The sequence below is a fragment of the Rattus norvegicus genome, chromosome X (assembly GCF_036323735.1).
Source record: "Rattus norvegicus strain BN/NHsdMcwi chromosome X, GRCr8, whole genome shotgun sequence".
Classification (NCBI taxonomy): Eukaryota; Metazoa; Chordata; class Mammalia; order Rodentia; family Muridae; genus Rattus; species Rattus norvegicus.
Window position 1 is genome coordinate 61,431,193 of NC_086039.1, and position 25,110 is coordinate 61,456,302.

The following is a 25,110-nucleotide window of genomic DNA, read 5'->3' on the forward strand; positions in this document are numbered from 1 at the left end:
CACTTACAAGTCTTGTTAATACCAATCCCCAAATCCTTAAAAGAAACTTGAGATCAAGTTACAGGAAGTTGATGAAAGATGAAATAGGATGAATAAAAAGAACAAATGCCAAGTCATGAGAAAATCAAGCAAGGTGTTAACAAAAGTCTTCCCCCTTTCCAAATCCGTGAAAGTACTAAGGAGCTAACTACGTTTACTGGCAGGATATCAATAAATAGTTACATCAGAGTACTCCTGTCACTTTGTTACAATTATCTCCTATTGGAAAAGCTTCTTCCCAGAAATATAACCTAAACTCCAATGAAGAATCAAAAAGATAATAGTTATGTGTTTATAAACAAGTAAGTCAATTTTATAAAGCCACATTCTACCTTGAATGTCATACTATCTTTACTGTCTTCAGCAACGTGAAGACTTTTAAGTGTGTTTAATAGAAAAGTAACAGATCTAAATGTATATTTTACTTAAGGAGTTTTCAATATGTTTTAGCACCCACCCTGAGGTCAAAAATATACTTTTGCAAAAGAATAATTGAAGTGTATGACACAGCTTTTGAAACTTCACTCCGGGATGAAATTCATCAAGTTTTCCTTACATTTGCTCAAAGCAGCAAGTAAGGCTGGTGCTGAAGAGCGCTTGTTCATATATCTTTCTGACATTCAGTCACAGCATCATTATAATATCTTATGATCCCAGAGTTCTATAAACTGAAAATTATTTTCACTTCCACAATATAGTTTAACAGGCCTAAGTTGATATCCTATCTATGTGAGCCTTGACTTAACTTACTGATTTTGCTACTTTAGATGCCAGAGATTTGCTAATGTGGTGGAAAGAAGTTATTTCTACAGTTTTAGAAGCATTAATGGAAGCTCTGGTGGCAGCAAATAGAAAAATAAAAGCAAATTTTTGAAGTGAAGCGAAACCTGCAAGCAAACAATGCTTTTGCAATGGATGCTAAATTGCCAGAAGATATAAGACTGATTTTAGATCAAGTAACGAATCATCATACTTAATCTTTCCATGAGCTACCTACTTACCAAGTTACTGCTAGATAACCAAGCTGTTTTCTCCCTTATTTAACAATGGCACTTCTAATGATGGTTAGCAGGTTCATCTGGTTTGAAAGACCTCCAGCGAGGAAATAAATTCCTGTTTAAAATGCTGGTATGAACCATCCTATCTGCTTCAGGCAACATGAGTGAAGAACACCCACAGGGAACAAGGAGTGCTGGGGCTGATTCTGAGAGGACTTGTAGCTCATGAAACAGTGATATCTATTAGTGGGCTCCATTGTCAGTTATCATGTACCCGAAAGAACACACTGGGATACAAACAATTTGTTCTGGAGTTTACACTGGTTTTTGAAAAGAAAGCCTCTAAGCAAAATAGTTTTTTCAATTATTATCACAGAAGACATAGCTTCAGTCAAAATCAGAAGCTTGTCTTTTATTATTATATACAAGCCCCTCTTGCACCACACTCCAAACCATCAGCAGCAGAGGAAGCTAAAGCTCTAGTTTCAGCCATAGGTTTGTAATCCCAGCATTGATGAAGGACAGGCAAAGGATATCAGTAGTTCATGTCTGTAGTGAGTAACAGGCCACCCTGCCTGAAGGAGGAGGGGTGGGAAGGACAGAGATGCATGGAGAACTGGACAGAAAGGGAGAGAAGGAGAAAAAATAATATAAAGGGGAAATAAAATATCATGTTGTAAAGAGATAAGGAGGGCTGGAGAGATGGTTCAGAGGTTAAGAGCACTGACTGCTCTTCCAGAGGGCCTGAGTTCAATTCCCAGCAACCACATGGTGGCTCGCAACCATCTGTAAAGAGATCTGATGCCCTCTTCTGGTGCGTCTGAAGACAGCTACAGTGCACTCACATATAATAAATAAATAAATCTAAAAAAAAAAAGAGATAAGGAGGAAACTAGACTAGAAATAAATGGGGAGGGGGAAAGAGAGGGCAATGTAAAGGAGGGAATATGGAGAGGAACAACTAACACTAAAGGCCTTTCCAAAAGCCATATGGACATCTACAACTGGACAATGTGCAGAGAACCAGAAACTTGGGAGCACTTAGTCTTAAATGGAATATCTTCATTAGATCCCTCCCCTCAAAACTCAGGAATCTTCTATATGGAAGAGGAGGCAGAAGGCCGTAATGGTCAGAGGTAGTGAGTGGCTCCAAGGAATCCGTGTCTTCCAGACACTACAGGACTGGTGCACACATGAACACAGAGAACTGGGGCAGCACAGACAAGAACCTGCACAGGTTCAAGCCAGATAGGCCCTGGCATGAGACAGGGAAGTAGAAACAAGTTCTATACCTAAGAACTTATTTGCAATTGATACCTGATGACAAAAGTGACCTGTCACTGGGTATATCACCCAAATTCCAAGGTGGGAATCCAAGGGCAGTTGAGCAATACAAAATAATGAGATTTTTTTTATGTATGCAATTTTTGTTTTGTTGGGGGGGGTTGTTTGCAGTTTTCTTTTTTCTTTTCTTTTGCTTTTTGACAGAAACAGGGAGAGAGAAAAAGCATGAAGATAGGTGGGTACAGAGGTGAGGAGAGTCTGAGAAGACTTTGGGGAGGGGAAAGAATATGATAAGAATATAGTGGATAAAAAATAAAGTTTAACAAAGGAAAGAGGAGAAGAGAAAGCGCTACTTGATATTCATTTGTGGTAACCTTCATGATAAAACCATTACTCAGTACTTAGATTCTTGCCGTCAGCCTCTTTTGAAGTATGATACAAAAACTCCAAGTCTCTTGTTTCTAACTTTCACTTCCTAGGTCACTTAGCTTCTATGCAATTCCTTTGTCATACTAGCAAATTGGAAAGAGTTTTATCTGCCTTTCCTATAAGCTAAATTGCTCTGAAGAACAAGTTAGGTAATGTCAATGGAAGTACTAGACAGGCTAAGTAATAGGTTACTCAAGTCAGAGACATGATGTAGGAGAATGAAATGGAGAGTAAGACAAAGTAAACATGCCACCTTTACACATGCTCAGTAGCATATCATTATAATGTTGTTATGGTGCCATAAAATTATTTAATGGCACATTAAAAGATTCATATGGCTTGAATCTGTATGTTACTCTCAAAGTATATCAATATATATTATGTTAGTTACATTAAATATAATATTGACTTTCGTGTAATGTTTCATGGTCTCTTTGATCAAAACTAAAACAATATGTCTTGTCTTTCCTAAATCTTTTTTTTGTCATTAATTTCACTGAGGCTCTTGTAGACAAAGAAGGCAGGCGTAAAAATATGTGTGTGAAATGTGTCTTGCTTGTTTGTAAAGACAACATCTTTTGAAAGATGTCCATGGGTCACATTACAAAAATTCCCTTGCTCTACTATGAAAATTCAGAACACTGCCGATTGTGACATTGGCCCTTCTTTCCCAAAAGAAACCTGTACTAACACTGCATATAATACTTGAGAAAAGAAATGACTGTGTAGTCACCATGCTTTTTCCATCTCACCAGGAAAAGTTGACTCTAAAGAGAAACAGGATAGGACATGAAAAATAGAGGTACAATTAGAAAGCTGTATGAAGTTTAATAGCAAACTTAAAAATAATCTTGTTGTGCTAGCTAATTTTATGTCAGCTCAGCACATTTGTGACTAAGGAATCTTAATCGAGAAAATGCCTCCACATTTGCCTATAGGCAAGTCTGTAGGGCACTTTCTTGATGACCAGACATCAGGTGGTTTGTCCTGTATTGCCAAAAACAAAGAATGTTGAGTAAGCCATGGGGAACAAGCCAATGAGCTGCATTTATTCCTTTATGGCCCCTGCATCAATTCCTGCCTTTGAGGTCCTGCCTTGAGTTCCTGCCCTGGCTTCCTTCAATGATAGAAAGCAATCTATAAGACAAAATAAAAATAAAATCCTTTCCTCTCCAAATGGCAAGTCATAGTATTTAATTGCAACACTAGAAACCCTAAGATAGTCATTAATTAAGCAATGAGTTTACCTAGAAATAACTGGTTAACTAGCAGTTCTATCATCAATAAAGTATCAATCATAACTAATGATGCTCTACGATGTGTTTAAAATATTAAGGGCTTTTGAAAATCAGACTCTATGTCATTACATCTCTAATGGTGCATATTCTGCTACAAGACATTAGAAGGAGTTTTTTTCTGTGAAAAATGGCCTTTATGGCAATTTTTCAGGCTGACACCTAACTTACAGCTTCTTCTGTTACAGCTTCTATAGCAGCGAGTTCTTTCATCCTAGAATTCTGGCTGTACATTTTATTACAGCAATAAAGTAAGAGGAGCCTAACTTTTTTTGAAAGGGTTTTGGGAAATGATGAGTGCAACATTAGCACAGAATAGAATTTCTGAACTTTCCCTGGTGAAGTACAGACAACTGAGGTCTTAGACAATCTGATTTTTCTCCTCACTTGCTTTTATTCCAGTATGTCCCAATGTCTTGTGTAGAGATGTCTAGTATCCATTACCAATTCATATCAATAGGGCATATTTAATACAATATTTGAGTCAATTCTACTAGGTTGCTACATCAATATTGAATTTCAAGGGACTTTAGTGATTTGGGGCTGACTTTTTTCACTCCAGAGAATATAGACGATTGTTTGGATCAGACAAACCAACAAACATGTGCAACTGGAGATTTTGCACGACCTCAGAAGATCTCTGTCTTTGACCAAACCACTCAAAGGGTAAGAGCCCTTGCTGCCCAGTTACAAAGACCTGAGTTCAGATAACTAACAATCACATAAAAACATCAACAATAACGACAAAAACAATAACAACCCACATGTGCTCCATAAGGCTGAGAGGAGGGTAGAGAAAGATCACTAGCGCTTCTAACTGAGGCACAAGACAGCAAGTTCCAGCTTTAGTAAGATAATCTATATCAAGTGGATAAGGAAGAAAGTGTTAGAAGATATCCAACAACCTCTTCTGGTCACCAGACACATACGTTGAAGCAAACAAACAAACAAACAAACAAACAACCCTGAATGCACACATATATCCATGTACACATCAACCCTCACACACTTTTCATCTTAAGTAAAACCATGTAGTAAAGCTGCATGTGGCAGTTAGAAGCAAGGTTTAAATTCATTGTGACATTTAGCAGCTTCAAGTTGTGGTTTGAATACTCATTTGCATCACAGCTCGTTTTCCAGTAGGTGGCACTATGTTGGAATGTTATGGAAGATTTTTAAGATAGACCCTCTGTGGAAGAATAAGAGATTCATTTGAGATTGATTCTTGTGATTTTGTAGCTTGGTTCAACTTACCTTCTCTCTGTTTCCTGGATTGACACACCCTATGACAAGAATTACCTCATGTTCCTTTCCCATAACTTGTATTCCCTCTAAATTGCAAGCCCAAATAAACCTTTCTTCCATAAGGAGCTTCCTGTTAGGTATTAGGACTCAATAACAAAATTAGCTAAGAAAACTGGCTCTAGGAACTTGGAGGGGGTATAACTGTGAGGATCCTGATGTTTCGATGATATATGGGGCTACAGAAGCCTTAGAGTGTTGTAAACAGATATTGATTGCTCTTTCTGATAGCACTTTGAAAGACCAGAATGAAAAACAAAACAAAACAAAACAGAGAACAAAACAAACAAACAAACAAAACTCACCAATTGTGACCTAGCTCCTAAGGCTTCAAAGGGAAATGAGCCTCTTATTGGAGACTGGGATAGAAATCATCTCATGTTACCTTATGGCACAGAATCTGGGTTCATTTTGCCCTTGACCTGAGAATGTGAGTTAGGCTGATTGCAAAAGTAATCTATTTACTGGAAGAAACATTATAGCAATTGCATGGTGTCCTGGTTATTGCTTTGTTCTTTACAAGGAAGGAGAACAAGTGGAACAAAACTATGAAAAATGTGTAATTGATAAGCAAAGTACTGTATTTAAGGTTGCAGACAAAGCAACTGAAAAGGCAGTAGTAATTGTTAAAGAGATTAACATCATCAAAGAGATACTTAGTGCTCCACAGGGGGAAAATAGGAAAAGCACCCTAAGAGCAAGACCTTCCTACCACAAAGGAAATGCAAATTAATTTAGAAGGATAGAACATAAACTGAGGATGCTTCTGAAAGGGCTCAACAACTGCTCAAAAAGAAGACCTAAGGAAGTGTTTCCCCAGGATATGCCTGGAATGCATACAAAAGACAATACAACTGTGGTCCAAAGAGAAAACCAAGAGGCTAAATTTAGTAAGGTAGCATGAGTGCAGAAAATAAAATTCAAATAAATAGGAATAAATACTTAAGGAAAGGAATATTAATTTTCAGGCCAGGGATGTAACTCAGTTGGTAGAGTACTTGCTTAGCATGTATAAAGCTTTGGGTCAATTCATATTACACCATAAAACCAGGTTTGGTGGCATATGATCTTAATAAATGCATTTGGGGTGACAGAGCAATAGGGTCAAAAGCTCAATATCATCTGCTTTGCAGCTGCATAGTGAATATGAGGTCAGCCTGTACTACATGTGATCCTATCTGAGGGGTGTGTGTGTGTGTGTGTGTGTGTGTGTGTGTGTGTGTGTGTGTGTGTGTTGGGGGCAAGATGATGTAAGTACTCTATAGTAAAAACTTACTTCAAAATATTTTTAAAAAATCTTGCTGGAATCTCAAGATTTAGTCTCAAATCTAAAATTCTGATAATTGAGTGGCTTAACACACAGTCCATGACATGGAAGTTCTAGAAGGAATCACTGAATTAATCCCAACACAGAAATAATAACAAGTTACACCTGATTCATCAAGTATAAAATAATGACTATCTTATTGGACTTTAATCTTAATTTTTATTAGAATTTGTTTTAGATTTCAATCTATTGAAAGATTAAAATCCATTTATTTATTTTTATGTGCACTTTATATTCAAACGTGGTACCCATAGAATCCAGACATGAGATCCCTTAGAACTGGAGTTATAAATGGTAGTGAGCCAACATGTGTTTCCTGAGAACCAAACCTAGGTCCTCTGAAAGAGCAGCAAGTGGTCTTAACTGCTAAGCCATGTTTCTCTAAAGTTTTAAGATTTCAATCAATTAGAACTTAAATTTATTTTATCTTACCTTTTATTTCTTGCCAGCATTTGGTATTGCTTTTTATCCTTGTGTTAAAAAAATGAATAGAATGTCATCGCTTTGCACCCTTGCTTTCCTCCCTCCATCTTCTCCCTTTAGAAACCATGTTATCATCATCCATCTATTTATTCAGTTAATACTTAAAATCATTGTGTTTAAAATAATTCTCTGCACCAGGCATTATCTTTGCTTCTTGAAGTGAAAGAAAAGTAAAATAATGATTTAAAACTTCACACATTTGTGATCATTTTGTAGAAAGGGATAAATAATTTTATTAGTATTTATACAATTTCAACAAATACCACAAATATCTCTAGTAATTGTTATATTTGGTCAAGCTACAATGAGGTTTACATAAAGGAGAGCAAAATAGGAGAGAATATGGGAATTGGGGTTGAGAGATGAGATAGATGTTTTCCAGGTAAGTCAAAGTATATAAATTGGCAGAGAGATAAAAAGAGAACATTGTGTACTCAAATTTGGGAATTTTTTGTTCTAACATGTGACAAGAATGTAGAATATAAAATTAGTAATGACTGATGGCACTGGTGGAACAGAAGAGCAAAGACTGAAAAAAGGCTGCTTAGTCAGGCTAAATGAAGGATCTGGTGGAAAGGAGTTTAGATTAATGATACATAATTAATGGTTGACTATCAAGTAAATGATGAAAAAAGTCAAAATTATCCCAAATAAATGTAGCATTGTTCCTGTGGGGAAATATTCGTTTTTTAAAGACAATTTGTATAAAATTATTGCAAGGAAATTGCTACAAGGAGAAGTAAGCAAGAGCTGCCAATTAAATACTACTAGCAAGACCAATGCAAGCAGAGACTTGAAAAGGCAACTGTGCATAGCTCTTGCTCTTCTGGGCCTCCTGTTTCAAATCTGAATGTGTTCTTGGACCAGGCTGTGGGCAGAATGCAAAAGAAGGACAACAGAACACCTAATTGTCTCGGCTGGCTTATATATTAGACCCAGGCCAAGCAAATGTGAGTATTGGTAACACTACCAGAAGGCACAGATGCACAGAAGCAAGTTCAAAATTTGGCCCTATGATATAATCAATAGATTTGGATCAAGATATTTAAATAAGTGAAAAAGAACAACATTGAATTTTAATGTTCTACAGTGCGAATCAGAATCAGTTCACTTTTAAAAAATATGGAATCCAATCACAGCTCTAATTCTTTAAAGGGGGAAAATGGGAAATAGCATTCATCTCTTTAGCTAAGACAATATTGTTTCTATTTTAGTACCCTATTAGTCATAAGACATAGGACTTGTACTTTCTTATCATTTTAGATTATTGGCTCTACTCCTTTTATTACCATACCATTTGTCTTTCTCCTGATAGTCTACCAATACAATTCACTCTAATAATAATAATAAATTAAAATCAGGGACTAGACAAGGCTGCCCATTCTCTCCCTACTTATTCAATATAGTTCTTGAAGTTCCAGCCAGAGAAATCAGACAAAATTCAACACCCCTTCATGATAAAAGTCCTGGAAAGAATAGGAATTCAAGGCCCATACCTAAATATAGTAAAAGCCATATACAGCAAACCAGTTGCTAACATTAAACTAAATGGAGAGAAACTTGAAGCAATCCCACTAAAATCAGGGACTAGACAAGGCTGCCCACTCTCTCCCTACTTATTCAATATAGTTCTTGAAGTTCTAGCCAGAGCAATCAGACAACAAAAGGAGATCAAGGGGATACAGGTTAGAAAAGAAAAAGTCAAAATATCACTATTTGCAGATGATATGATAGTATATTTAAGTGATCCCAAAAGTTCCACCAGAGACCTACTAAAGCAGATAGACAACTTCAGCAAAGTGGCTGGGTATAAAATTAACTCAAATAAATCAGTAGCCTTCCTCTACACAAAAGAGAAACAAGCCAAGAAAGAAATTAGGGAAAAGACACCCTTCATAATAGTGTCAAATAATATAAAATAACTCGGTGTGAATTTAACCAAGCAAGTAAAAGATCTGTACAATAAGAACTTCAAGCCTCTGAAGAAAGAAATTGAAGAAGACCTCAGAAGATGGAAATATCTCCCATGCTCATGGATTGGCAGGATTAATATAGTAAAAATGGCCATTTTACCAAAAGTGATCTACAGATTCAATGCAATCCCTATCAATACCAATCCAATTTTTCACAGAGTTAGACAGACAATTTGAAAATTCATCTGGAATAACAAAAAAACCCAGGATAGCTAAAACTATCCTCAACAATAAAAGGACTTCCAGGGGAATCACTATCCCTGAACTCAAGCAGTATTACAGAGCAATAGTGATAAAAACTGCATGGTATTGGTACAGACACAGACAGATAGACCAATGGAATAGAATTGAAGACCCAGAAATGAACCCACACACCTATGGTCACTTGAGTTTTGACAAAGGAGGTAAAAACCCATCCAATGGAAAAAAGATAAAATTTTCAGCAAATGGTGCTGGTTCACCTAGAGGTCAGCATGTAGAAGAATGCAGATCGATTCATGCTTATCACCTTATACAAAGCTTAAGTCCAAGTGGATCAAGGACCTCCACATCAAACCAGAGACACTCAAACTAATAGAAGAAAAAGTGGGGTAGCATCTCGAACACATGGGCACTGGAGAAAAGTTCCTGAACAAAACAGCAATGGCTTATGCTCTAAGATCAAGAATCGACAAATGGGATCTCATAAAACTGCAAAGCTTCTGTAAGGCAAAGGACACTGTGGTTAGGACAAAACAGCAACCAACAGATTGGGAAAGATCTTTACCAATCCTACAACTGATAGAGGGCTTATATCCAAAATATACAAAGAACTCACGAAGTTACGACTGCAGGGAGACAAATAACCCTATTAAAAAATGGGGTTCAGAGCTACAAAGAATTCACAGCTGAGGAATGCCGAATGGCTGAGAAACACCTAAGGAAATGTTCAACATCTTTAGTCATAAAGGAAATGCAAATCAAAACAACCCTGAGATTTCACCTCACACCAGTGAGAATGGCTAAGATCAAAAACTCAGGTGACAGCAAATGCTGGCAAGGATGTGGAGAAAGAGGAACACTCCTCCATTGTTGGTGGGATTGCAGTCTGGTACAACCATTCTGGAAATCAGTCTGGAGGTTCCTCAGAAAATTGGACATTGCACTACCTGAAGACCCAGCTATACCTCTCTTGGGCATATACCCACAAGATGCCCCAACATATAAAAAAGACACATGCTCCACTATGTTCATAGCAGCCTTATTTATAATAGCCAGAAGCTGGAAAGAACCCAGATGCCCTTCAACAGAGGAATGGATACAGAAAACGTGGTACATCTACACAATGGAATATTACTCAGCTATCAAAAACAATGACTTTATGAAATTCGTAGGTAAATGCTTGGAACTGGAAAATATCATCCTGAGTGAGGTAACCCAATCACAGAGAAACACACATGGTATGCACTCATTGATAAGTGGCTATTAGCCCAAATGCTTGAATTACCCTAGATGCACAGAACACATGAAACTCAAGAAGGATGACCAAAATGCGAATGCTTCACTCCTTCTTTAAAAGGGGAACAAGAATACCCTTGGCAGGGTATAGGGAGGCAAAGTTTAGAACAGAGGCAGAAGGAACACCCATTCAGAGCCTGCCCCACATGTGGCCCATACATATACAGCCACCCAATTAGATAAGATGGATGAAGCAAAGAAGTGCAGGCTGACAGGAACTGGATGTAGTTCTCTCCTGAGAGAGACAGCCAGAATACGGCAAATACATAGGTGAATGCCAGCAGCAAACCACTGAACTGAGAATGGGACGCCCGTTGAAGGAATCAGAGAAAAGACTGAAAGAGCTTGAAGGGGCTCGAGACCCCTTATGAACAACAATGCCAACCAACCAGAGCTTCCAGGGATTAAGCCACTACCCAAAGAGTATACATGGACTGACCCTGGGCTCCAACCTCATAGGTAGCAATGAATAGCCTAGTAAGGGCACCAGTGGAAGGGAAAGCCCTTGGTCCTGCCAAGACTGAACACCTAGTCAACATGATTGTCGGTGGGAGGATGGTAATGGGGGGAGGGGGAGGATGGGGAGGGGAACACCCATATAGAAGGGGAGGGGGAGGGGTTAGGGGGATGTTGGCCTGGAAACAGGGAAGGGGAATAACAATCGAAATGTAAATAAGAAATACTCAAGTTATTAAAGATAAAAAAATTAAAAATAAAATAATAAATTGGGGGTGTTATTGCTGCTTCTACTGCTGTTATTGTCTTCTGACTATGTAGCTCTGGCTGGCCTGGAACTTTCAATGTCACCCCACATTACATTGTTGTGATTTTATTAACACTATCCCATTTTACTCTTACAAAGAACCATATTAAGCAGTTAGAACTTTTAGTTCAGTTTTGCAGATTAAATAACAGCAAGATCAAAACAAAGAACTCACAGGACAATAGAGATTGACCTTGAATTCAGGCTTCACATTTAAACAAACTTCATCTGTCTGCTAATAAATTGTGCTCTGTTTATAGATTCACAGGATGAAACACAAGATGAGCATAGCCAATGTTATGTAATGTTATGTAATCCTATGGAGCATTTCCCCTTTTTCTCAAATTGTTTCATTATGATGTGTATCTAATACTTCTAAATCTTATTCAATAAAACAACTTAGTTCATCTCTAACACAGAGCAGTTAAGAACCAGGCTTGGAATGAAAACAAGCTTTGTGTCTTTGTAAACACTTGTTTGTCTAAAGTGTATTACAGATTATTTCCAAATGGGACTCCTTGTAGAGAATGAAACAATGAAAAACCTAGGAAAATTTTACTTTATACATTAAAGACTTTATACATTGATGAGAAAAAAATCAATCTCATCAAAAAGTGAAACTGTGTATGTGTATTTTCCTTTGCTGTGAGTATGTGACTAGAGAAGATTTTTAGTTATATGTGTCAACTGATCTATTTTTTGTCTTAAGGATCTACCATATTTAATGTGGCTAGGTGTTATAGCCTCTGTGTCCAAATAGAACTTGTATTTATCCCTGTGTTATCTTCCCCCATTTACAAAACTCAAATGCCTTCATTTCTATCAGTTGAAAGCATTCTTATTCTGAAGGTCTCAATATCCTTCAATCAAAACAGTATGTGAACTGTTTTCCTGAGTCATCTGTGATTAGAAATTAATTTGAATTTCTGCGACCTCTATCAAGAGAACAATTCTCTCGTTGACATTATGGTTCTTAAATGAAATGCCCTGAACTTAAATACACAGTGATGTTTTAGCTCACAATCCTAGGTTTTGGTACCACATAAACCTTAAACTTAGTAATTACATTATATTTACATTAAGGAAAATACAATGTGGGGGCTAACAAAGGTGGGAAAGAAGTAAGTTTGGCAATGAAAGAAAGCCACCATGGTTTTGCTTCCCCCTCCTTCTCTCCCTCTTCAGTGAGCATTTCTAATGCCTCAGCTACTCTGAAGGGATGGGTGTTCATTGCAAGGATGCTGTCACATTTTGCAGTGACTTTAGATGTATTAGGTATTAAGCAACATAAAGTTCTTCGAAAAACAGGGCATGATCTTTGTGCTCTTGGGAGAACAGAGGCAGAACCTTATAATCGCTTGCTAATTACACCGAATAAAGTAATTTGTTTTATCTGTCTGCCATTTAGTTCCTGCAAAGTGAGGGGGAAAAACTATTATGGGATTTTGCTCAAACTAATTACTACTATTTTATCATGAAGACTGCTCAAGCGTAATCCTCTTCCCTTGGCTTGCTTTCTCCTTGAATTTAAAGTCTTGCAGAAAGCCAAGAAGTAGTTTAAACATCCCAGACTGTAATAGATATTCCTGATTTTTGGCCTCCCACTATAATAATGTGCAATAATACCTTGGTAATCTACGTCAGCAGCTGCTAATACATGGTGTATGTGCCTTTTCTTAGTATAAGGTTATATAATGTTTAGTAAGGTGATATTAAAAAGAAATCATGTAGTAATTTGTAACAGAGCATTCATAAATGTCATAGTTACATAGTACAATTTAAAATAGATGAAATGTTCTCAGATACCCAATTTCATAGAATCCTCAGTTATAGTGAGGTGTTAGGAAGACTATACTAAATTATTTATATCAGAAAGTGCTCACTCCCTGCCTTACTCATGTCATATAAAGTATATTTCCTCATCCCGTTAATACTAAATGTATGATTTGCTTTGTGTAGTAGTGTGTTAGCAGACATGATGAACTCAAGGGCTTGAAGGGAGTTATATAGTTATGCTTTTACCACTACCATGAAAACAAACATGTCCCAGAATACTGGTATCGGAAGAATAAGGAGCCTATGTTGTTGACCCAGACCCAACTTGAACCTGGAGACAATTTCAGCAGAGTCCATACCACCCTGCTGATATGCTGACATATAAAATAGAATAATATGTTTCTTGTAATCCTCAGAAATAGTCTGTATACTGTGAAATATAATCTTATATTCATGATATCAGATATCATCATTCTGACTTTACAGTGAATGAGAATGTCATTCAGAGAAGTAACATGACCGGAGAGAGTCTCTTGGAAATGAAAAAGCAGAGTTATAGTCACCTATTTGAAAAGGAAGGGAAAGAGCCAGCAAGATGGATGAGTGGGTAAAGATGCTGCTGTACCTGTGCAAGTTTAGTCCCCAGACCAATTTAAGGAGAGAACAGACTCCACCAAGTTGTCTTCTGATCTCCATACACATGCTATGTCATGCATTCACAGTCTTTCCTCCTCCTCTTCCTCCTCCTGCTCCTCCTCCTCCTCCTTCTCCTCCTCCTCCTTCCTTTTTCACTTCTCTTTCTATTACTCTCTATACTAATAACTTATAAAAGAAGAAATAAGAAAAGGGCCAATGACATTTGCGATGCTATACACAATATATTTTTGATATGCTTTTGATTTGGTGCCCTGATAGGGAAATTTATGTGTTGCTGAATGAGCCTGTTTTCCCTTTTGTCTTATCTATTCAAGATGAGTTCTAAACACTGGTAGCTTTAAAACTGTGTACTGACAGTCCCAGTCACAATATTAATGAAATATATTGGCTAATAGAAATCCTGAGGTTTTGTATCCTTTGTTGAGCCCATTAAGATGAAATCCAGCTCTGGCAGTATTCTCTCATTTGAATGGCTGGTATGCTTTCCCTAATTGAAATGACTGCTCTGGTGAGTTTAATGAATGGCACTGCTAAAAAGTACTCTGTCAAATAGTAGTAGCTAATGAGATGGATTTTATCATAATAGTCAACTACACATACACACACACACATACACACACACACACACACACACACAGAGAGAGAGAGAGAGAGAGAGAGAGAGAGAGAGAGAACAAGAGAGACAAATAGACAGCTATTCAAGATTTTGACGAGAAAATAAATTCAGTCCTAGCACTTCACTGTTTATTCAAAGCTCATTTTTAAGTTTATCAATCAAGTACAGGAATTTTTATAAAATCAGTGAATGATAAAACCAAGGGTCCATTACTAAGGTTTTTTTCTATTGTAGAATTTCTGTGATTCTGAATCAAACAGCTTTTTGGAATCTGTGACTTCCTAGTTAATAATACTGTGTACTGTGTCATGCTTCCTTGGTTTGCTTCCCCGCCCCCCTTTTTTTGAAACAATTCAGGGAAATTGTGAACAGCCAAATAAAATGTCTTCAGCAATTTCACTAAAAGTTTCAATGGTGAATTAAGTAGAAGGCCAAGCTGTAACTATAAATGACAAATGTCAGAGATAGTAATAGAATGGTTTAGGAAGGCCAACAGCAAGAAGGGAAAACAGATAGGTAAATGCTGAATTTTTTTTAACAAATTTTCATTTGCAGACATCTTTACTCATGTTAGCATAAATAAAGCTACTCCCTTTTCTTTGGACTACACAAGGAATTAAAACTAATAATACAGGCTGAGATGGATCAGTCCATAAAGTGCTTGCCACGCAAGTATCAGGATGTGAGTTCAGATCCCCAGAACCTATCTACAAATCTGGGCGTGCCATCAAGCCTCTGCAATGTCAGTACTGGAGAGAAAGAGAAAGGAGAATCCCTGAAACTCATGACCTGAAATCCTGTCAGTCAGTGAGGTCTAGGTTCCATGAGAAACCTTGTCTCTAAAATAAGGTAAAAAGTTACTGAGGAAGATATGATTGTCACACGAGCACAAGTATGCAATCATGTGCATGTGCACACAAACACACACACACACACACACACACACAGACACACACACACACACACACACACACACACACACACACACACACGCCACTCTTGACAAAAGAAATAATACAAATAATAATCACAAAACGCTGAGCCATAGAAGGACTTTGAGACAGCTCTATTGGATGCTTCTCCTTCCCCTTGGGTTCATGAATTATTCTTATCAAATACACACAGATTATTTACCCAATTTGTAAGGATTCTTTCATTAGTCCCCTGTTACAGTATTTGCCTTCTCCTGTGAACTTTAATACAATCTGATTTTTATCCAAAGAATAACTAAGGGGGAGAATTAAAAATTAGATTTAAAAAACTTTATGATTGATTATACCAAGTGATAATATTAAGAGTAATATCAATAGTTCCCATGTGTTGAATATTTGTATGTCTCATGAAGATTGCTTTTCAGTCAACAATAACAACCAAAAAGAAGTGGCATTCATAGTGTATACTTATGTTAAAGCATCATCATAAGTTATATATGAAAACATATATATGTAACTAATGCCCCATTAATTGTACAAAAATATACAGTAACTAAAAATGACATTTAGTAACTTCTCTTAAATTTATATACCATCCAAACCTGCATATTTAATGTACCAAACTCTTAATAATATAGTGATTTTCTTTTTTAACCTTTTATTGAAAATAAGTTAATTTTCACACAATATATTCTAATAACAGTTTGACCTCCCCCTACTCCTCCAAGTTTCTCCCCACTTCTCCTCCTATCAACATTTTCTTGAGTTCCTAAAAAATACATTAAATATTCTGAGGCCTTCTTAGGACTTCAGCTTTTCTGAGTAGAGTAACCACATGTACCATTCATCTACCTCATCAATTCCTAATACTGATTACATTTATAAGGCTCTATGCATGTGTTAGATCAAGAGTCAGCAAGTTACCATCCAAGAGCCAAATCCAGCCTTCAGCTTCTTTATTAAATAACATTTTATTGGAACACAGCCACATGCATCCATCCAGGTGCTCTGGCTTTTTGTATACAACATCGGCAAGGTCTTGTTGCAGAAAGACTTTGTGGCCTGCAAATTCTCAAATATTTACTCTGTGTCTTTTTATGAAAATATCTTTTTTTTTATTAACTTGAGTATTTCTTATTTACATTTCGAATGTTATTCCCTTTCCCCGTTTCCGGGCAAACATCCCCCTAATCCCTCCCCCTCCCCTTCTCTATGGGTGTTCACCTCCCCACCCTCCCCCCATTGCCACCCTCCCCCCATTGCCGCCCTCCCCCCAACAATCTAGTTCACTGGGGGTTCAGTCTTAGCAGGACACAGGGCTTCCCCTTCCACTGGTGCTCTTACTAGGATATTCATTGCTACCTATGGGGTCAGAGTCCAGGGTCAGTCCATGTATAGTCTTTAGGTAGTGGCATAGTCCCCAGAAGCTCTGGTTGCTTGGCATTGTTATTCATATGGGGTCTCGAACCCCTTCAAGCTCTTTCAGTCCTTTTTTAACCCTTCAATTATAAGAGGATTTTAGAATGTTTACCTTGCTTCATGAAAAACTTGCGATATTCTTATCAAAAACGTTCCCCAGATCCTATACCAATGATCCCATAACAGTTAAAACGATGCCTAGAAAACTATACTATCTTTTACAAAGTAAAGTAAAAGTTGTGCCAAGTGAGATCCACAGCATTTTATATTCTTCTATATGTCTACTGTTTGTTTGTCTTCAGAATTATTCTATGGCAGATTTATGGTACCAAAGGATTTCCAATTTTTGGGCAGATCACGAAACTCTCACACTCTGGACTAAACAGAAAGGATGCAAACATAATATGAAGTGAAGAACAAGACATATCAAAGCAGAATTTCATCTAGTGGCTTCTTGACACCATACTGGCTTCACTGAGATGCTACAATAAGGCATATTCACAGTAATGACTCAAAATCTGAAAATGAGGTTCCCTCAGCTGGCTTCCCAGGGTAAAGTCTTAACAGCTACCCTTGATGCTCTTTTGGTTTCATATGCCCTGCAACATTTCTCACAAATTCCCATGTACATGAGTCTGCTGATCTAGCCAGCATTCTTCCAGACTGAACCCTTTGTAAATCAAATGTTACAGTGTGAAAGATTGTGTTATCTACAATGATACACTGAAGTCCAAACACTCTACCTTGTGACATATTTTTAATTAGCACCTGCTGATTCCAAATGTGATGACTCAAAGTATAATGAGCTTATCAGCATTACCCTTTGACCTTAACAACTTAGGACCTGTTTTACACTTTGGAGGTACTTAGCTCTCAGCTTCAGAGAAACTCAGAAACTTATCATGAGTGGAGGAAAAACTGGGAAGAATGTCAGGCTTCAGCCCTTGATGTCAGTCTTGTTTCACCTGGTTATACAGTAGGTGGCTGCTGGATGTTAATGTCTCTATGAACTCATAAGGACATAAAGAACAAAGGAACTCTCCATCCTTCCTCCTCCCAAGTTACATGTTTGAAGTTATCATATCTTAAAGAAAATTAAAAGGAATTACAAGATCTAAATCCACCTTCTTTTTAAAACTTCTCTCAATCTCCCATTTTAATTTCTGATAGTATTTAAAACATATTTCTGATAATTACATATGTTTATAGAATGCATTCTGATCATATTCAGCTCCCATTACCCTCTTCTGCCCTTCTCCTTCATATGCTGACTCCCCTTCTATCCTATTAAGGAAAAAATTAAAAATAAACAGGATTATTAAGTACCTTTGTGCTTAACAGAAAGCAATAGCAAAAGTCTGAAAATATGAGAGACTGCTGGATTCCAATTAACTTTGCCACTTAACTCTGATTGCTGTGTTACTCTTAGTGAACTCAGTGTTTATTAGTAAATAGGGGTGAAGATCTCAAAGATTAATGATGGCACTGATTGCAGCTACACAATGAGACCCAGATGTTTCTATCCTTACTATTTCCTCTCCTTGACCCTCTTTCCTTCAATTACTACAGAGATAACACAAATATAGCATTCGGTAAACTGAGCTACTGAGGTGGTTAGTGTCTAAACTATCGACAATACTTTTTCATAAACTTGGATTTCACAAGCTACATGACATATATCAGAACCAGTAAAAGGAAGGGAAAAGTCATATTTAATATTTGAATGCAGGAACAGGTACAATTAAAGACACACGGAACATACCTAATTATCTAACATCAAAGCCAGGTAACTAAGGAAAGCTGAGAGCCAGAAAGAGCACATGGATCTCTTATTTAAAACACCAACAACATGTAACATTTTATTGAGGAGGGTATATTCGTGTATTTAGAAAAATATATGTATATGCATATATGTGTGTAAAACAATTAATTTAAAAGGAAGCCATGAACTTGAAAGAGACCAAGGAGAGGTATAAGGGAGGGTTTAGAAGGAGGAGAGGAAAGGGGGCAATGTATTATAATGCCTCAAAATAACACAAATAATTTTGAAAAACTAATAAGACCACCATTTTATGTGAACCTTAGTCTTATTAAACTATATTGCTTAAGTGCTTCCAATTATCTCACATTTCAGGGGTGTGTACTTTTTAGAGAGGAATAACAGGCTGCATATTGTTACCTCTTGCATGAGAAAATTTCTCAGACTACTTTCAATTTTGTTCCTATTTATCAAATTTTGCTCTCCCTACTTAATTTTTGAAGTATGTCCATATTTTATTATGGGATTCGTTTCACAAGTACTGTACATACTTTCTATTATTTTGCAAGCATGAAGAAAACATGATGGCATGAGCAGATTTTTTTTATTTGTGAATAGACAATTAGAGAAATACAGAAAACTGATGGAAGGGAGGAAAAAGCTATAGTGATGAGGAATTATGTCACAACCAAAAGAAATATATGCCTCATTCAACAAAATGTATGCTAATCTGTATGTATGTATTTATGTGATCTGCTAATAAACATGGTCACTGTGGCAATTATTTAAAAAATCCAAATCTTGATGAGAGACATACATTTGACTATAGGACAAAGTCATATATTACAAAATCAACCATAGAGTAATACATGTTTTACCAACTTTTAGCATGTTGCTGGTCAATCATACCTTATTCCATATATTGGTTCCATTTCTTAAGAGAATAAATCTTCTGCCCCCAGCATAGTGTTGGGTGAGGAAGTTTAGAAGTTACCCAGCCTATCTAGAATTAGCATCAAATTGTATTACAGTGTTTCAAAAGTTCTTACCAAATATATGATCCAGCAGTATTTAAAATGTAAGCTTCAGAGTCATCTACAGAATTGAAGAGGAGGAGAAATAACTGGCATTCACCAAACTTGCTTTATGTTTCTTTTATTTATTCTTCTTATGTACCTCTCACAGTTAGGTAGGGCCATGGGATGAATTCTGGAGAATGGATTTTATATGGAAGGGAATGGGAAAGACATACTCTGCTTCCACAGCTTGCAAGATTTATATCATTCTTTTACCCTTGTGTCTGTACTAAGGAAATGTGGATACCATATGTTAGAGTCACTCTCTGCTAGATGGAAGCTTCCCAGGAGAATGTGAAGAAGTACAGCAGACCTTATGTGACTAGAACAGTATGGGGCTGAGAGGTGAAGGGAATCATTAGATTAATATGTAACAGTTAATTTGATACTGTGTATAAACTCCACATGCATGTATATGTCTCCATATACACTGACTTTTTTATGACTAATAAAAAACAAACCTCTAAAATTTGTGAAATTTCTTCGATTTGATCGACATTTCACATTGAGGAACTACTCTTTAGAATTCCCCTGGAGAATATCTGGCATCATACATCAAATCATTGAATTTTAATTTTCCTTAAAAAGAAAAAAGCAAAGTATCAGACACCCTAACATATTCAACCCACATTAAACCCACAAATACATGCTTCCATTTCACATGTGTGTTCATGTACAGGCTCATAGAGACAGGGGAAGAGATGTGCCATGAACTCTCTGTCAAGAGATACATTTAAGAAACACAGCTTACATAAAACATGATCCAAGAGGTATAAGGACTAGAACCACGGAACAATTTTAAGGTAGAAGAACTATGGTTTATAAGTACAGTGGGACCTGAATGGAAGACTGAAACTAATTCTACCCAGAAGAAGATGAAGATAACCTCAGGGCAGTGAATGAAGCTGAGTCATAAAGCGTAACAAAGTTCCAGGTTTTTAAAAAAAAAAAAAAAAAAGGTGTATTTAGGAAAAGGAACAACAGGAACAACAAACATCCAGTAACAAAAGAGCTCATTCAGATAATCTCATCCTTGTTGATATTAGCTGAAATGCCCAAAAAAAGGGGAGGGAGAACCTGTAGAGACCATATCTAGAGGTTAGGCAAGACCTCCGATTGGGGGATGGGGTCACCCACCCTTTTCAAAATTTTAATCCAGAATTGCTCCTGTCTAAAGGAAGTACAGGGACAAATTGTGGAGCAGAGACTGAAGGAAAGGCCATCCAGAGACTGCCCCACCTGGGGATCCACCCTATCTGCAGCCACCAAACCCAGTCACTATTGCTGATGCCAAAAAGTGCTTGCTGACAGGAGCCTGATATGGATGTCACCTGAGAGGCTCTGCCAGAGCCCTACTGATACAGATGAGGATGGATGCTTGCAGCTAACCATTGGACTGAGCAAGGATATCACGTTGGAGGAGTTGAGAAAAGACTGAAGGAGCTGAAGGAGTTTGCAACCCCATAGGAAGAACAACAATATCAACCAACCAGACCCCCCCCCCAGAGCTCCCAGGGACTAAACCACCAACGAAAGAGACCCATGGCTCCAGCTGCATATGTAGCAGAGGCTGGCATTGTCTGACATCAATAGGAGGAGAAGCCCTTGGTCCTGTGAAGGCTGGCTTCCCCAGTTTAGCTGAATGCCAGAGTGTTGAGGTGGAAGTGGTGGTAAGGGTAGCATCCTCATAAAAGGGAGAGGGAAATCGGAAAAGGGGATAACATTTGAAATGTAAATACATAAAATATCCAATAAAAAAGAAAAAAAAGAAAAAACAAAAGAACTCATTGTTTGAAGGTTGGCTTAAATAGTGCCTGTTACACTGGAAAAAATTTCCTGAACAAAACACCAATGGCTTATGCTCTAAGATCAAGAATCGACAAATGGGATCTTATAAAACTGCAAAGCTTCTGTAAGGCAAAGGACACTGTGGTTAGGACAAAACGGCAACCAACAGATTGGGGAAAGATCTTTACCAATCCTACAACAGATAGAGGCCTTATATCCAAAATATACAAAGAACTCAAGAAGTTAGACCGCAGGGAGACAAATAACCCCATTAAAAATGGGGTTCAGAGCTAAACAAAGAATTCACAGCTGAGGAATGCCGAATGGCTGAGAAACACCTAAAGAAATGTTCAACATCTTTAGTCATAAGGGAAATGCAAATCAAAACAACCCTGAGATTTCACCTCACACCAGTGAGAATGGCTAAGATCAAAAACTCAGGTGACAGCAAATGCTGGCAAGGATGTGGAGAAAGAGGAACACTCCTCCATTGTTGGTGGGATTGCAGTCTGGTACAACCATTCTGGAAATCAGTCTGGAGGTTCCTCAGAAAATTGGACATTGAACTGCCTCAGGATCCAGCTATACCTCTCTTGGGCATATACCCAAAAGATGCCCCAACATATAAAAAAGACACGTGCTCTACTATGGTCATAGCAGCCTTATTCATAATAGCCAGAAGCTGGAAAGAACCCAGATGCCCTTCAACAGAGGAATGGATACAGAAAATGTGGTACATCTACACAATGGAATATTACTCAGCTATCAAAAACAATGACTTTATGAAATTCGTAGGCAAATGGTTGGAACTGGAAAATATCATCCTGAGTGAGCTAACCCAATCACAGAAAGACATACATGGTATGCACTCATTGATAAGTGGCTATTAGCCCAAATGCTTGAATTACCCTAGATGCCTAGAACAAATGAAACTCAAGACAGATGATCAAAATGTGAATGCTTCACTCCTTCTTTAAAAGGGGAACAAGAATACCCTTGGCAGGGAAGAGAGAGGCAAAAATTAAAACAGAGACTGAAGGAACACCCATTCAGAGCCTGCCCTACATGTGGCCCATACATATACAACCACCCAATTAGACAAGATGGATGAAGCAAAGAAGTGCAGGCTGACAGGAACCGCATGTAGATCTCTCCCGAGAGACACAGCCAGAATACAGCAAACACAGAGGCATATGCCAGCAGCAAACCACTGAATTGAGAATAGGACCCCCGTTGAAGGAATCAGAGAAAGAACTGGAAGAGCTTGAAGGGGCTCGAGACCCCATATGTACAACAATGCCAAGCAACCAGAGCTTCCAGGGACTAAGCCACTACCTAAAGACTATACATGGACTGACCCTGGACTCTGAACTCTGACCTCATAGGTAGCAATGAATATCCTAGTAATAGCACCAGTGGAAGGGGAAGCCCTGGGTCCTGCTAAGACTGAACCCCCAGTGAACTAGATTGTTCGGGGGAGGGCGGCAATGGGGGGAGGATGGGGAGGGGAACATCCATAAACAAGGGGAGGGGGGAGAGGATGTTTGCCCGGAAACCGGGAAAGGGAATAACACTCGAAATGTATATAAGAAATACTCAAGTTAATTGAAAAAAAATAGTGCCTGTTAGGATAATTGTAAAATAATAGTTAAAAGCAGGTCAACAGAGAACAAAGAGCACATGTTAAGCCAAATTCTTTCAGTTATCTATTACTGAAAATCAATTCAGCTTAAAACTACACTGTTAAATTGTAGTTTAGTGTTATTTGTCCTTTTTGCTGTTTGGGTTTTTGTTTTGTTTTGTTTTTATTGGTTTGTGTTTTGAAACAGGGTTTCTCTGTGTTACAAAGCCCTGATTATCCTGGACTCCTGGATTTTGTAGCCAAGGCTGGCCTCAAACTCACAGAGATCCAACTGCCTCTGCCTCTGCCTCTGCCTCTGCCTACCGAGTGCTATGATTTAAGGTGACTGCCACCACACCTAGCTTCTAGTTCATTTTTTATATGTCCTGCTTTTTATTATTATTATTATTATTATTATTATTATTATTATTATTATTATTATTATTGGACTGGGCTCACTGCTGGTTCTTTTCTGAACTTTCATGCACTGGGATGTTACAGTCAAATATTGGCTGAGAATATAGTTCATACCAAATCTCCATCAACTGCAACTATTGGCCCAGAGGTTTCAAGATTGCTAAATCCCATAGCTATGAATTGACGCTGAGAGCACATCTGGAGCTTTCAACTGGAACACATACACATGACTTTTCCAAGTGGCCTGCAATTTGTATAACTGTGTGACAAGAGGGAGTATCCAAAGAGAAAGTGGTCCAAGAAACAATAATTATAAACAGCCAGTCTCTCAACTCATAAGCCAAGAAACAAACAGCTTCACATTACTCGTATTGACTTTTTCAGGAAAACTCTCACAAAGTTCACCCATATGCAACATAAGAGAACACAGAACCCCATTGCTCAATGACTCAAGGGTCAAAGAATTTTAATCTGTGTTGTGGGACTTTCCCTGAACAAAAGTCTATTCGCCTCAGATAGGGCGAATAACAGCAAAGAAACAGTTGTATCCAAGCGTAATTTAGCAGTTGATCAGTTGTCGGGATATTACTTATAGGAGTATGAGTGAGGGGGTTACTTACCCGTACAGCATGGATGTCGCAAAGCCAGATGATCATCAAAAAATCCACTAGAGCATTGGTGACGACGACTCACCAAAGCTGCATCTCTGGAGCTCCTTGCATGGCGCACAGGCAGCTGAGCCGGTGGGGGTGAGAGAGTCTCCTCTGTCCAGCAAGTGTTACTGTTTAGATAACCTTGGAAAGGGGCCTTATGAATCTTATAAGTTCCGGGGCCTTTTGAAAGTTGTAAGTTTGTTTATTTCCTGTGTCTTATGAGCCTCCCTCCCTCTTTCAGGAGGGAAGGTTTCAATTGCTACATAACAGTCTACCACGTAGCTCCATTCATAAGCTTCGTTAGGAAGGTTTGCAAACAAGAGACGTTAGGACAGTTACATCAGAGAAAGATGACTGATGACACAGGGAAGATTAATTGGATGGTGATGGAGACAAGTATGATCTAGCAATTAAGAAAAAGTGATCACGTTAGAAATTATGGAGGTTAGAAATCCTTCCCTTTTCTATTCAGTTGGAGAGACCACACAAAGAAAATCCTAGAACACACAAGTCATAAGACTTGATAGGGATAAAGGCCAGAGAAGACAAACATCCAGAAATCTAGGCTAATAGCTGAGTGCCAATGTTGTATAAAATAAAGATATTCAAGAAAAGTAGAGTGCCAAAGAGGACAAGGATTTATCAATAATGAATTATCAAGACAGTTTCATTTTGTTTATAAATCCATAAAATATTCTTTAAGCAGACCAAAAACCCCACCTTTATTCTCAGAGGAATAAGCATTGGATATTTTATTTCTCCAGGGTTCAATTGTCTTCTTTATATTAGCAGATATTTCCATTCCCCTCTTACTTTTATCCATAAAGATTTCATTAACAAAACTGTCAGCATTCTATTACCTAGAAAAATTAAATTAAAAATCCTATTACTAAAAATGGGAAATTTAATAAATTCTAAATTCAATATTAAAAGCATTTAATTTCTTTAAGGCCATTTCCCACTACCTGCCATTTTCAAAACCATCTTTGAGCACATACCCACTTTA

The 25,110-nt window shown here is 37.7% G+C and overlaps 1 protein-coding gene across 1 annotated transcript in view; it reads right to left on the reverse strand.

The window, feature by feature from the left end:
* Mageb18 (MAGE family member B18) overlaps nucleotides 1–24,962 on the reverse strand; it is a 594,194-nt gene extending 569,232 nt beyond the window's left edge. Inside the window, exon 1 of the mRNA XM_063280032.1 lies at nucleotides 24,072–24,962. The gene's annotated coding sequence lies outside the window, so the exon portion shown is untranslated. The remainder of the gene's footprint in view (nucleotides 1–24,071) is intronic.
* Nucleotides 24,963–25,110: the final 148 nt, after the last annotated feature.